We start from the raw sequence: 16,363 nt of genomic DNA on the forward strand, positions 1-16,363 counted from the left end.
GATTTCGTCTAGAGTGTAATACAATAAGGTCACTCAACATTTCATCTTGCTGAAATAAATGATCATATCTCTTGTATACCCTTTGAATGGATGTCTTTGAATTTAAGTTCCACATAAATAATGATTTTAAACAATCTATTTGATACATTTCACGTTAATAATTATTGTTTGGAAAAATAAGTATCAATATGTTTTTCTCCTACTGCAAATTCTTGTAATTGTATGTATTGTAAGTAAATTTGTAAATTTTAGATGTGCAGTTGCAATATTAAGAAGCAATGATTTTTTTCTTACATAACATACCATGTTAACCATCTCATAACACTATCGTCCAACCTCTATCTTCTAACATTACTTATAAATTGTATAATGCATATATAATGTAGGCTATGAGCTTGTATAAGCTTTATCGCTGAATACATATGGTTGTTGTTCTAAGTAAGTTTTTTTTGTAACAATATTTGTATTATTTGAAAATAAAAACGGAAGATGATCAGAGAACATAAAGTCATTGACAATAATAACATTCTTGATAAACTGAAACTTTAATTGTTGTAACCACGAGAATATATAACGTACACCAATAATGTTATAAAAGTGTAATTCTCCCCCCCCCACCCCCCCTCAACTTATCTTTTCCTAATCTCAAGTTGTGACTTGAAACACATGTTGCATGAAAAAGTTGCATTAGACTTTTACCGCATTATTTTATTACTTAACCTTTACTAATACGACGTGATATATTTTAATTATTGTATACATACGGCTCTTTTTCATCAAGGTGTTTTGTTATCTTGTTCATTAAAAGTACGACTATCCATGTCACTTTAAACGAATACATAGCCTAAATGAAAACAATTATAATAAGACTGTATAGCTTTCGTTGGCTGGTACACTTGCAATTGTAAACATTTTTACTGACAAAAAGAGCTTCTTATCGATTTCTTATTAAACATAACATTTTGCAATTAACAATAGTAATTTAATATTTAAAATACAATTTATGATAAACGAAGATACCTCAATTACATCGCCTACATTGTTTCCTATTTTTAATTTCGTTCAAATATATGGTACTTTACACATAAACCTAATACTATATTATTATTATTGTAAATCTATATTTATGTTTCTCTTAACTTCATAACTGTTGAGATATGATTAAAAAGGCATCGTTCCCTTATGTTATTCGAATTCCGCTGTAGTTATAAGCGGCGAAAATAGCGATTGTTTTTTTTCTTTAGAAGAAGTCCAATGTATACAGGATCAACTATACCGTGAATTCATTAACATTATGTTATTAAGTGATTGTTGATGACTTGCATTTGTATGCACTTTGTTTTCGGCTTGATGAGCGTGAGCATAATGTTGTAATTAATCAACCCTGATATAACAGTATTGCTCCATTAGTTTAAATGGTACATAACTTCTAAAATGTAAAATAGACCGTATAAGCACATGAGATTGTTAGTTGGTCGCTGCTTTATAAGGGTCCTTCATGTAAAAAACTCGATTTAAAAGCACGATGTGATCGTTGCTTGACGCATTATAATAGGGATTCATTTGTTTTCCAACGCTATTAAATCCGTATAAGAACATGAGGATATTCTATGGACAAAGATATATAGAAGTTTATAAGTTATTTGATGCCATTGATACTGTATAAACAACCTCCATTTACACACTTGGTGCAGATTGATTGGGTTCCATTAGCCCATAATGCAATTAAGACCATATAATCGCATGTGGATGTATACAGGGCGCAGATAATTAGGGATCCTGATTTAATCCGATTTCAACCGTATAAGCACGATGTGGAAATTTTGTGGATGCTGTTGTTTGTTGATGTTTTTGATGGGGGTGGCGTATGAGTTCTACAATCGTAAAAAACGTATAAGAACACACGGAGATTTTATGGACGTACATAAAGAGACTTAACTTAGTTTTTATGCAAATTATAGCATTTAACCACACTCAATGTGTTGACTCGACGCATATTGATAGGGTTCTATTAGCTCTATAATGCACGTACGACCGTATGTGAATGTTAACTGGCCGCAGATTATCATTACCAATCATTATTAAACCCAAATATAACCTTTTAGGATGTGAAAAACGTTGTCTGGGCGCAGATTAATAGGCGCTCATTAGTTACCAAACGCTTTAACACCCGTATTCGCGCAGATTGTACATAAATACAAGTCCATGAGTCATCCAATGCACAAATACTTAAATAGCGTATAAGCTCACTCAATTTGTTGACGCAGATTGAAAATGTGCAACTATGGGCTAATTGATGCATGTATAAGCGCATGTCAATTCAAACCGAACACAGATCATAAGCGACCAATAACTTATAAACCCGAGTTAAACATTATAAGCTCGATGCGAACGTTCTGGATGCAGATTTATAGGTGCTCATTTCTTCGCCAACGCTATAGCACCCGTATAAAAAATTGCGAAGATTGTCGAGACGCAGGTAAATAGAAGTTACAGGATCTGCACTATAAATATGTATTCAGAACTTCATATGGTATGCATGTCTGCATCTAACGCATCAAATTGTTGACGCAGACTAATAGGGCTTCATCACATTAGTAATTCATTCAAACCGAGCCGCAAAATAAACACCTAGCACAGTTCATTACGTAGTTCACAATCTACACTATAAATCTGTTTTCCAAATTCAATCTGTTAATTGTGAACTTCTACACATAACACTAGTATAATAATCCAACTCCCAGCTATTGACCCTCTGGTTCACTGGGGGTTGCAACTGGTAACAAGATTTTTCATAGAAACATGCCGCCCAGAATCCAGGCGGTACTTTAATCTGTAATATTATAAATATAAACTATTTCCGGGCATAAATTTACACAAACAGATCATATATATATCACAAATGCGCGAATTAAAACAACTTACGTGATATGGTGTGCTCGCATAGTAATGATATAAATCCAAAGTTTCAAACACGTCAACGGTTCATGAAAATGTGTAAGTTTTTGCAGTGGAAAAAACCGAAAATTCTGAATTTAAATATACGCTATAGATTATCTCCGGAATGATCCGCGAGATCAATCTCGTGTCTAATCAACCAATCGTAAAACACCAACTTTCTCCGGAAACTTTGTAAGATAGAATGAATCGTCAATGCAAAACTTCAGCTTTTGGTTTGATAACCGTTTTTTTTTTGTATAAAGTTTTTGTATTTCTCCACACATGACTCGCTAATTGATATAGATGAGGACAGGTATTGTGATTGTAAAGATGTATTAGGTTGATTTAACTCGATTTTAAAGACATACGTGCGACATATTTTTTACATGGAATTTCGTTTGATCAAGAAGAACGCTGAGCTGTAAGTATGTACTCATAAAAGCTCAGAACATTCAAGAAGAACTACACACAACACTAACACATGCAAATAGGATAGAACCTATCATGGGACGGATAATAACATTGTCGCGCTGTGGTAAACGGTAATGACTTATCATTAAATATATCGTAAACAAACAATATGAATTAACTACAAAGGGCTTACTAAACATTCCATAGTGTTTGTTGCAGAATGAAGCTTTGTGTTTGTTTCTCGGAAATCAACAAACGAAATGTTCCCTCAGAAATAAAATTGCCACTCGTTACAGTAAGTATGGAAATACAAAGAATTTCACAATTACCATCACCTCGCACCACGCCAAAACGAAGAATGGTCGAAAAAGAGTGTAATAAAATACGGTCACTCAACATTATATTTTGTTGTTTTGTTGAAACAAATGCTCATATCTCTTGTATACCCTTTGACTTGATGTCATGCAAAATATTTGAATGATGGAATGTACATAACTCATTCCTTTTTCTGAAAAATATTATCGAAATGGAATGCCGGACGGATGGAAGAACAGACGGGTGGACGGATAGTAAGACTGCTATATGCCCCCTCCCCCATTAACGGAGGCAAAAAAAAACGTTCATCTTATTTTTTTTCTAATAAAAAAAATCATAAACATTTCCAAAATTTAGTTTAAACCCCATCCATGAACTATTGACAACAACAACTGATATTACAATATGTCTACAGCTGCATTGCTTATCAATCATTCAGCGTGCACGATGTTCGTTCAGCAGTGTGCCGCAAAAGACCATCGTAAACTTGAGGATATTTGAATAACTTCTTCTTGTTTCATCTGAACTATTATGTGTTTAATCGAAAAACACTTCCATATTGCATAACAAACTTCATTTTAGTAATGTCTATCAGTTTTCTGTTGCATCTTTTTATATTTCAAATCATTGACCAGGCATTCAAAATATCAGCAGTAATTATTCATTATTGAACCTTTTTACAAAGTTCCACATAATTGTTTAAATACCACTAAGTAGAGCCTTTGTCAAGGGAGACAAATGTCACAAGAAGTGCGACTCACTTCAAGCTATTGGAAGTGTTATTTTAAAGAAAAACCCTTAGTCCAAGGCCCGTAAATTCCTCTAATTGGATCGGAATAAGTCATGTAAATAGACACACACACCAAAATCAGGTCAATTTCTGCAAGCGTTTAGGAAAAATGTCTGGAAAACTGTTATTCAAGAGAAAAGTCCATGGCCTGTAATGTTGCCAAATATCAGTGGACCCGAAGGAAACTCATACTTGATATGAAAGTCATTTAAGTAAACTCACACACTTAAAAGTCATGTAAAGATCTGAAAAACGATTATTAGGGTGACCATTTTCAAGGCCCATAACTTTGCCAAACCTCAATGGAACAGAACGAAACTCAAACTTCATCTGTAAGTCATATAGGTAGACTCATATATCAAACATCAACTAAATTTCTGAAAGCATTTTGTAAAAACAACTGTGGAAAACCATTATTATAGTGAACATGTGTAAGTCCAAGGCCCATAACTTTGCCAAAAATCAATGGACTGGAATGAAACTCTGGAATGAAACACTGCATCTGTAAGTCAAGTAGGTAGACTCACACACCAAATATCTAATCTTTATCTAAAAGTGTTTAGGAATAGGAACGGAAAATAGAATGCCGGACGGAGGGACAGACGAATGAACGGACAGTCCGACTTCTATGTGCTACCCTACCAGGGTCATAAATATAGCTTACACTGTTTACAATAATAACTGTAATTTAGTAAATTTTGGTCCTAATTCAGTCAATTTAATGTAAAAATAAAGTTTATATGGAGAAAAGTAAACACCTTTTCAGCATATGAATGGGGTGAAATTTCTTCCCATAAAAACCACTGTTAGGTCAAATCTAATAAGAGATTAAGTTTATTCAAATCTTGAATCCATTGTCAAATGCAAGTTAAGATAAAGTTTGTTGTGCAATGTTTTAATAACTTGCAGAAAATACATGTAAAATGTGCATAAATTTGCCAATTATTAAAGGAGTCTAAATACTAGTTTGTATTAAACAACATTACCAAATACAAAAAGTAATATAACGTATAAAGTAGGAAGTGATAATTGAAAACAAAGTTTTAAATTCTTAGAAAACATTGAAATTTACAATTTGAACAATTTGCAATCATTTGAAAAACAAGATGGCGACGTCCATGCCGAGACAGGTATGTTTGCTGTTTTATAGCCTTTATTACATTTTTTAATTGTTAAAATGCCACTCACTTTCCAATCCTTCGATAGTGTAAACATGTGCCAGACAATGATGTTTGTGTATATAGTGCTCTTACTAAATATATTAAACGCACAAGTACACTGCGCAATAGTGAAAATAAATTGTTAATACGTTACATTTGACCACGAAACGTTGATAGGATGGAATGTGCGCACACAAGATAGGTTCTATGGTTAACAGTCGAACGAAAAAATAAAGTACCAACTGAATAATTGTCATGATTTAAGATTAGCAATGTGAAGTGCTGTTAAACTTAAAACATAATTGTTTTGATCCAAGCCAATGCCTGACCGGCCTTGAAGGTATACAAGAAAAGACACAAGAGCGCAAAAAAGGTTCTGAGGCGCTCATCTAAGACTGCATGGAACTAAAGCTATATAAGCAGGTGGTTTTGGCAAGGTTTTACAACTAACTTGTTGAGAAAACTGCCCCAGCACCAGGCAGCCATGTTTAAAAAAAAACAACAAAATAATCGTGTCAAGAAAAAATACCAGCACAATTTGTGTTAATGTGTTTAACAACTGTCATGATGGGTTTGTTACTGTAAACAAGTGTTACCGCTAGAGTTGTCAAATTGTTTTCCTATAGCCACAAAAGAAAACTGCTGCGCCTCATTGCAGTCTTGTTTTTTAAACAGATTTTTTTTACAGGAATCGAATTTCACTCAGCCGATAAATTATTTTATTTCATCTTGATTACAAGATAACTATTGATGCAAAGCATCAAAGGGCGTCGGGAATTTCAGTGTAAAAGGCACTCAATGAAATTACATGGAACGATTTTTTTCTACTGTAAATGTTAATTTATTGGCCGATTATTTTAAACAAAATAGAAAAAGATACTGGTATAACCATTATCTATGATGTTGTGTTATAACCCCCAAATAACCATTATCTATGATTTTGTGTTGTAACCCCCAAATATCTCATGGTTAATTTTATTTACATTGGTTTCCTTTTTTTTACTGGCATCCGTGTGCAGTTTTCATTAATGGAACAGAACTGTGTAGGTTTTAAAAAATCTGCTTCATCTTGTATGCGTTATTTCATATTTTTTGCAACTTCAAGGGTAGATGATTCTGAACTTATTCTTACGTTGCTCATTTACGATAGAGGTTGAGTAGTCATTGATATGAAAACCCTGTAAAAGTTTTAATGTGTTTACGACCCCCCCCCCCCTCTCACACATATATTTCATGGGCATAATAAAAACCAAAAATGGCTACAATAAAACAGCATATTTATTTAAACTAAAATGTCTACATCAAAACAAAAAGTTAACATAGAACACAAATAAAAAAAAAGATTCTACTGGGGCTCGAACCTTGGGCCTCTTACATGTGAAGTGAGCGTGTAACCACTACTCTACGGAACCGCTTGAAAAATCACCTTCTAACTAAGATATTAATAAGTGACTGTAGTGTAACGGTTATCAATAAAGCAATAAACCGTGTAATTGCTGTCGTCTTGTAAAATTGAAGAAAATACGCGTCAACCAAAACTCGAACAGCAATAGTCTGCGCTATTGTTACAAAAACCACAAAATAAATATATTTTGTTTATGGTTTGTTTTATACAAAACCAGAAAGTTTCACCGGTTCGCGTATTTGCCCAGTCCCTGTGATCTTTTATTATTTCCCAGTCCCTGTGATCAGTTATTAATTAAAAGAATAAGCTTTGCATTATTGGCAATAAATGTTGTAGTAAATGTAATACACACAAATGCAGTACTTATTTACACTAATTTACACAAAAAATCACCACTATGCAAGATATTCTGACAACAAAAATATATACATTGATCCGTAAAATAACTTCTCCTCCCATAAGCGAAAAAAAGTATTACATACGAGTCGCCGCACTTCAGTGCGACGCCAATAAACTTACAACACCCTACTGCAGTTTTAGTTACACTGAAATCCTGGGGTCAGTGGTACTTTCAGTCCGGACATAAGATATACCTTACCGAGAAACAAACAGCATGAAGGCTATCAAGATACGGGTCCGCTGGCTAGCTCCGTGGCATAGAAATTAACTGCAAATCTTAGGATTGAGTAGTTGCATTCAAAGCCCTGCTACGTACATTTTGTGAAGATTGTTCCAAAAAATATTTATACAGAAAATTCTTCTGATTTAATAAGGGCAGTTTTCACTTTGCCCAATCTTTGCGCAAATTTGTATGCAAGTAAATGGTTAAAAAATGTGAAAACTTTAAACTGCATATTATATGCAATAAAGAGTATAATACATTTTTTCTCTATAGTATGTTAGACTCATAATACATCTATGCATTTTTCAATTCTTCACTGTGCCACTGTGCTTTACTTCCAATAATTCAACGGGAATTCTAATTAAAGTGTTTAGCCTTTTCTATAGGTGAATCTAGGGATCTAGTTTTAAACCCAAAGTGATTCAATCTGACACTGATACGGTTTTTAACAGACCTATTGAAATAACGCCTATACAAGATGTATAAAAGACAACCCAATATATAATGTATTCCCTGTTTGATTCTGTATTACTATAGCAAGTTTTAAACATAAGTAACATAATATTAGATCATGAATAGAAAGACATTATCAGATAGATGGTAACAATTTGTCCAGCAATTGTCTCATATAGCTTACACGTGCTCATTATCATCATCATAATCATTATAAGCATCATCATCATCTTGCAGATGAGGAAAAGAACGTGAAACCAACGATCATTTTGTTTTTGTCACAAACATAAAAATAAATCAATTATATTAAATACTGTATATAAGTGATAGGCAGATCATTCAAACATAATACAGTCAAAACGTAGAACAGCGGTCGTTTTCCACAGGGGACCATTGTTTTTGGATCACAATTTTTAGATGGTTGGTCAGTTGGTAGTATTGCTACGTTGTTACCCCACCCAGTCGTTTGCATACAGTGAAAAACAAAGGTTTATTGCCGATAACTAAGCATAATAACATAATTGACTTACATTGAATAACACAGAATAATATCTTATACATGGATTTAATTTCATATTGTTAAACTAAATCAATGACTTCATCAACTATAGTATTATAATTGTTTATTCATGCATCTCGTTCATTCAGTAAATAAAGCTTTTCACACTCCACGTCAATTCATGTCCGATCATTAAGTCCTAATTCACCAGCACAACTCCTTTGCTTTTTCTTGAATCATTGACCATGAAACATTTATCATACGAGCCGTAGCCTCGGTGAACCACTAGAAAAGCAAATCGTTCAACCCGCTGTATTCCGTCTCAACATTTGGACCGTTCAAACTCCATTCGATTTATACTCCTCCATTAGTTCTCGCTAACGCTTAAGCACACACCGCACTTGCGTACGTCCAACACAGAGCTCACTTGCTATTACACGCGAACTTTTTCCAGATTCCAACAGTTTCAAACACTTGACTCACTCCTCTAATGTGAGGAACTTACGTTTACCACTCATTGTTATTCCGTGATGTATATTCATGCTTGTAAAAGTGAGCTCTTTCAAAGAATGGTCCATAAATCCACCCTCAAGGATGTAAGTACGATGTACTAATTAGCGGTCATTTAATTAGCGATAATTATTTTAAACGTTTCACAAACTCTGACATATTTTATTTTGACGATACCCCCCCCCCATAATTATCTCCAGAAAACAAAACTTCTCAACACCCTATTATTTGTTAACTCGGAGCGGGCGACTTTTATAATATTAAATGCAAGCACCGATATCAGATGCTTTACCCGCAAAATAGACGGGCACATGATGTTCTGTAATTTTACTTTTCGCGACTCGAAACGACTGACGCGTGACCATTGTTTTCAGTTCAAACATGACTTTCGGAGTGGAATTTATTGGACGTTGGCCGTTATGAACGATTGACCGTTATTCTCAATTGTAATATAGAGTGATTTTCGCCGGGGGGGGGGATCCAAACTGACCGTTTTCTGCAGATGACCGTAATTCTCAAGTGACCGTTAGGTCAGTTTTGACTGTAATATCATAAAGTTTGTTCTCTACTTAATTCCTTAAAATTATGTCCTTGGGCTAAACACTATGAAGACATTGCATTGACTTTCAATCATGCAAATCACATTGTAGTTGGCAGTTATATATTAAACAATGTAATGAATTATTACTTTAGGGTAAAGATACCATAAAATGTCATGAATGTGTGGGGGTTGGGAGTGGAGGGATCAATGTTTTACAAACATCTCTTCTTATTAATTTGTTTTGTTCTTCGTATGTGGATGCAGAGAGCATGCTCATAGATATTGTGATGGTGGAGAAAAATGTTTCAACATTTCTTTCACAGATGGCACTTTTTTGAGAAACTGGCATATATTTCATGGTTAGTATAATTATTAGCGTGAAAACCACTCCTATGTCAGTTACATTTAGATAACATCTTTTGATTCTTAAATCTTCATTTTTTTATCCATTAAGTAGTTACAACATGGACGTTAATATCGTTTGTGTTTGTGTTGTTTGAATATAATTGATAGTAACTTCCCCCCCCCAGTGGCAGGGGGACAATGGCATGTAGTGGCCCCGTACAACATTCCTTTAAATTATAACACTGCGATCAAAATAAGCTACGCTGCAAGGGATGTAATGGTAAATGAAAACTTTAAAAGAAAGGTACATTTTTAATCTGGTGTTCTGAAACCACAAGGCCCAGTGTTTTGGTTTTTGGGTTGTAACATTGAATTTCATTTCTATAGTGGTATTTTACCAATTTAAGAGAAATTGGTGGTCGAAATTGGCCCTTTTATGGTGGTACATAAGTTTCGTACATTGTGAAAAAATCTTCTTCTAACGAAAATTAAAGATATATGATAAACAACATTTCCTCACGGCATATATTTTACAGGTTTGCAAAAATTAATATATCGTTAGCCAAATGGGTTTTATTGCCAAATTTTGGGATAGTCATTTCGATGTGACATAAAGACTAAGTATCAAGTTATGTGAATTGCATCTTAATGACATGTTCGTGTCAGCTTGTCGTTTGAGCCATCCGTTTCATTGTATATCATATTCCTTTTTATACGCCTACTTACATTTATCTGGTGACAACCAGTTTCAAGTACCAAGGTGTATAACCAGGCCTGTAGACAGACTGCTGAAGGTGGCTGGCCCAAAATGGTAGCAAATACTTCCTTGAGACTTTAAAATAGTAATTACAAGATACTCTTAAATTTCGTGTTAAAGAATTTTTAAGCGACTTAATTCTTTGTGATACTTTGATTTCCAATTGTACTGACTGTGGCTGTTAATATACTGTACATACTGTGAATCTATGCAAAGCACAATTAAATATTTATAGATTTTGCACTAAGTAATTGTTATTGTATCTGTATTTGAAAAAATATAGAGTTACAAAGCAAAACTACATAAACATATCAGAAACTACAATCCCATAGCTTTGACATTTCGTATATTATATAAAAAAGTTTGCCCTCTACTAAATTACTTCAAATTATGTCCTTGTGCTAAACATCGGCGAGTTAATATAGACTTATATATCAACATTGTTTAACAATCATATATTCTAAAATCACATGTCCTTTTGCTCTGCTATTTGGTTTAATTTATCAAGTGTTAATTTGGCTTGAAATTCCAACAAGAATTGTCATACAAAATGCAGACCATTTTCAAAGAAAAAATACAACTTGCGCGCATAAAAAGTTCATTTTAAACACTTTTAAAACAGGCTATTAATATGTGGCGGAGAAGGTAAAATAGAACCTTATGGTGACATTTCAACCATTTTTTGCTCTTCTTATTTCATTTTTCAACAAAAAAAGGACGACTTAGTAGGTAGAGCTCTGGATAACATATTCGTGGTTGCCGGGTTTTCAAAGGCGGGTCCCATAACTTGTGTTTAGATTGTTCATAAAACGCTCCACAGCCATTCGTCCCCTAAATATGATTCAAATAGAATAGTTTCTGCCTAATTGTCAAGAGCATAGTGTTAAAATAGTGTCTGGTTGAAGTCTAACTGTTTGAAGGTGAATTACGTAAAATATTATCTATATTTAAGGAGTATTTATATACCATGTGAAAGAACCTATTTATCCTCTTTATTCCTCATGCATAGGTACATTAATATTATGCAAAATCTTTATAAAATCAGATTTATCGGCGAGAGAATTTATATATTCAGTATTCAAAGGTTTATACAAGGCATGATGGTATAATGCTGAGTTAAAGCTTCATAAAAAATTATGTATGTTTCCTTCCCCACATAAGAAAGATTTTTAAAGTCTTTGTATATGTTTGGCTGTCATAAATCAATATTTTGATGCTATATCTAGATCTGTAATTGAGGTCAACATACTGAACTATTGATCCTTATAGTACATCTACTTGAATGGGAGCAATTGACCAGGCCCCTGTCTTTCATATGAAAGATGTAATGCCGAATTTAGCTTTCAACTGAATGTCATTATACTACCCCAATAGGTTTAGAAGAGTCAGAACTGTGTCAAAACAATTATTTGGAAGTCAGTAAACAAATAGGTCATTTAAATGCAGACAAATACCATTTGACTCTACACATACCCTTGACTCTACAAAGTTACTTTGATTTTTGCACAGTTTTTGGACATTTGATTGTATATGATGCTGTCTTTTTCATTTAAATTCCATTGTTGCTTTGTCATAGTGCAACTGCGTTTTAACTTTTAAATAATGGCAGAGGTTCGTTTGAATTCTTAAACACATTTATCATTGATATTGGCAGAATTTGCCTTGTATGCCCTAAACGGGCGGCATATAGTTTTCGCACTGTCCGTCGGTCGGTCGATCAGTCTGTCTGTCTGTCCGTCACACTTTTCGTGTCCGCTCTCTAATTTAAGTAGTTCTCATCTGATATTCACCAAACTTGGTCAGAAGTTGTATCTAGATAATGTCTAGGACAAGTTCGAACATGGGTCATGCCGGGCCGTTCAGCATGGTGTCCGATCTCTAATTCAAGTAGTTTATATCCGATATTCCCCAAACTTGGTCAGAAATTGTATCTTGATAATGTCTACACCAAGTTCGAACATTGGTCATGCGGGCCAAAAACTTGGTCACGGGGTCACTTGATGCGTTTTAAACATTCAGATATCAGTGATATTCTTAAATTATTAAAATTTGTTTAAGCTATTGCGGTTTTAAGTAAATTTTTTGCATAATTCTGCCTTTATTAAAACACATTTTCTTCTAAGATTAGTTAGTTTTCTTAATCTACGCAAACACTATGAGATCTCGTAAAGAAAAATTAATTAAACATGATCATCTAGTCAAAACGTGATAGCGTCTGGTATGGACATTACCATATATCTGTGATTTAGTAACATACACTCTGAGATTATGCATTCAGCTGCAACACATAACAATACACCAGTATCCACCTGCTTAAATGTGCTACGTGTCATGAAAAAGACTGCCATACAAACAAGTACACTATCAATGTATTCAACGCTTTGCTTCAGTAAGTATAAGAACATGTTGTTTTTTTCTACAGTTGACAAGAAGATACGTGCATTCCTGTTATTTGCATGCAAAGAATTGGCAGATAAAACATCTACAAACTGCAGCAGTTGATATATGTAACACACAACAAAATTTAAATATTGAAAACCTGTTACGCAGCAAACTAATAGTTAAATAGAATAAAGGCGATGTATATCTCAAAAAACATTTACACAGTTATGCTTTTATGTGGTGAAAAAGTTACAGTTTGGGGCATCCGCGTCGTGTGGACACATTTCTTGTTAAAATATGAGTACTCGATGATCGACATATGGGGTATGCAAATTGCTCTATAATACACGTAAAGAAATTTATGGTCTCCATAACAGCTGTTTTTTCAGACTGTATAGTGTATATAGTGGAAACTAAATATAGGGTTTGTGGTAAAGAGTAAGGATTGGTCCTGTTACAGGAAATATAAACAATTATTAGGACTTGTTTTACATGCTTTTAACCAGAGGGCGTTATCAAGTGACAGTCAAGTTGGCGACATCAAGGTTGAGACAGGTATTTATCGCAGTTTTATACCCGTTATAACTTTTATTAATTTCGCAAATGTCGCTCACTTTCCAGGCATATCAGCAAGAAAGTGCTAAGCGTTTATTTCGTATTAATATTTGCTCTATATGTCGACTTTATCACAAAATTACAGAACCCGCTAAGAAAATTTGAAGCGAGTAAAGTCGAGATATAGAGTGTATATAATAATACAAAATAAACGTTTGCTGAAATGGCTGGAAACAAAGCGGCATTTAAACAATTTACAAAAGTAATAAATGGTATTACACGGCCAAAAGTACCTTTTTCGGCATGTAAGTCACCATCTTGACTGTCACGTTATTACCACCTCTGTTAGCAATATAGTTTGATAAAGAAAGGTGTGCCTAAGAATGAATTCCCAAAATATATAGAGAGACCTGACTGTCAAGAAATTCTTATATTTTAATTGAAAAAGGGCTAAAGAACCAACCATATTTTGCAGCAAACTGTCTGATAGTTTTCCTATATTTGTGTGGTATTTTGATGGTTGTCGTCCAGTAGTTATTTAAATAAAAAAATAAATTATGATGGAAATCTAGGTTTTTGTTGCGTGCTTGCGAACAACTTATGTTAGAACCAAATATTTCAAGTCAGTTCGCTCTTAACTACGATAAATCTGATAACTGCCGCATCCGCGCGAGAAAGAGTTGTATAATTTACGCAAGAGGTTTGAGTTCTTCAACTATATCTATTCACAAATGGAAACATAATGTGAATATCGTGTTAAATAGAACAATTTTCAACGGAGCTTATATAGAAAAAAATCAATAAACAATGTTTGTCTTATATGTGTCGCGGAAGAGAATGTTAATGAATGATTAAAATAGTCCACTATCTGCTGCGTCTTAATAACGTAGTATTTTTGCTCACCACAGGTCATTCATAATCTGAGGCTATTAATAGATGCGGTAAATAAAACTTCTGCTGATAAACCAGTATAGTGGGATGTTGCGTTACCTCGTTCGTAGCACATGCAAATACAGCGGGGTTAAATTTGATATGTCTGGGAAACGTTCTTTTGTTCTCAACAGATAGCGGTGATCTTTTGTATTCACGGGTGCTTACACGCAATAGTAGAAGGTTAAGTTTGTTTAAATTCACAGTTCTCAATTTAAAAAAAAACGTTGAACATGAGTTCACCAATTACTATAGACAACAACAAAAATGCTGTATACTCGCTAAAACCGAGTATAAAAAACTAAATATAACAAGACATATCTTTTAAAAAGGTAGACGGCGTAAATGCTGACTTTACAATAACGTTTGCAATTTAAGTATGTTAATAATAAAATTAAAAACAAAAGTTTAACTATTGTGTTTTTTTCACTTGTAAGTCACATATTCGTCGCATGAAATGTGTGTTATCATTGTAAACCACATTTTAGTTGAAGTCGATACAAATTATACTATGGGAGTGCACATCATATGTGTCCTCACATGCCTTATTATGAGTGTATTTCTTCACCATCGAAATATATCGTATGTTAATATTTGGTTTACACGCAGTTTTCTTTCGACACATTTAAATCACACTTTCATATCCGCGACATGCGCAAAGGGTCTTATGCGTTTCGGCCAGCGTATCTTATGCCCATCCTGTGCAATTGCGCAGTCTGGTCAGAGGCGATTCTGTTCGCTATAACATCACTCACTGTGTTATGGTCTCATTATGTATCTCCTGACCAGACTGAGAGATGCGCAGGCTGAGTAGGCTATATATAAATATGATGGATGCATATGGAATAAGACTCATTTTTGCATGACGGAGTCATTAAAAATCTCATTGCGAATTGTAAATGGCACATTTAAGCACAATGCTTTTCGATACAAAATCGAATTCAAAGTAGCAAACTGGTAACTAAGGGCAGCCTAGCCAGGCGTTCAGGAACGATTTTGGTTACGATTGTTTTCTCATCTATAAATTCCCCGGACGATTTATTGAACGAGTACTGACCCTGAAATTCTGCGAGATGGATTTTAACGCGTAATTGTAACTGAGTCACTATATGTGTCGCTTGAACATACATAGAGTAGTACGGAATTCCTTACACTGAATAGTGCTACATCCTTTGCGCTGAGCATATGCACAGTGATGTAGCCAAAAGCATATGCACAGTGATGTAGCCAAAGTTCATAGGCTTTATCTCGAATCAGCATATGCAATATTCGAACATATCAATGCGTGTCTGCTGGCGTAATGTAAAAGTCATTTAAGGTGTAAAGCTAGGTAAAACAGCTACCCCGAAAAGCGCATTCGTGCTTTTTACCCATGTTTAGGTCAGATTTGTTGACATCGTGTGAACTGCTAGGGTAACAAGTAATGCATAAACAACACAGTACGGGTCAACAGCTCTGTCTTTATGACTACCTAATTCGTGAGTAAAAAGTATTGCTTGCAGTTTTTTTTATTTTTTTTATCAATTATCTTATTGTATATTTTGAATTTGTATTGGTGTCAAAAATCAAAACTGTTGTACAGGGAATTTTCATGATGAAATGATATTTTCTTAGTGAGATAGGTATTCGATATTCCAACAATATTCATTCAATATGATGGTGATTGCAAATTGCCTTTATATTCAGTTCTCATAACCATTTTATATGCTTTCAGATCGTCAAAAATGAGTTGCGTCCTAAATTATGCA

Source organism: Dreissena polymorpha, chromosome 3, assembly GCF_020536995.1.
Source record: "Dreissena polymorpha isolate Duluth1 chromosome 3, UMN_Dpol_1.0, whole genome shotgun sequence".
Lineage (NCBI taxonomy): Eukaryota > Metazoa > Mollusca > Bivalvia > Myida > Dreissenidae > Dreissena > Dreissena polymorpha.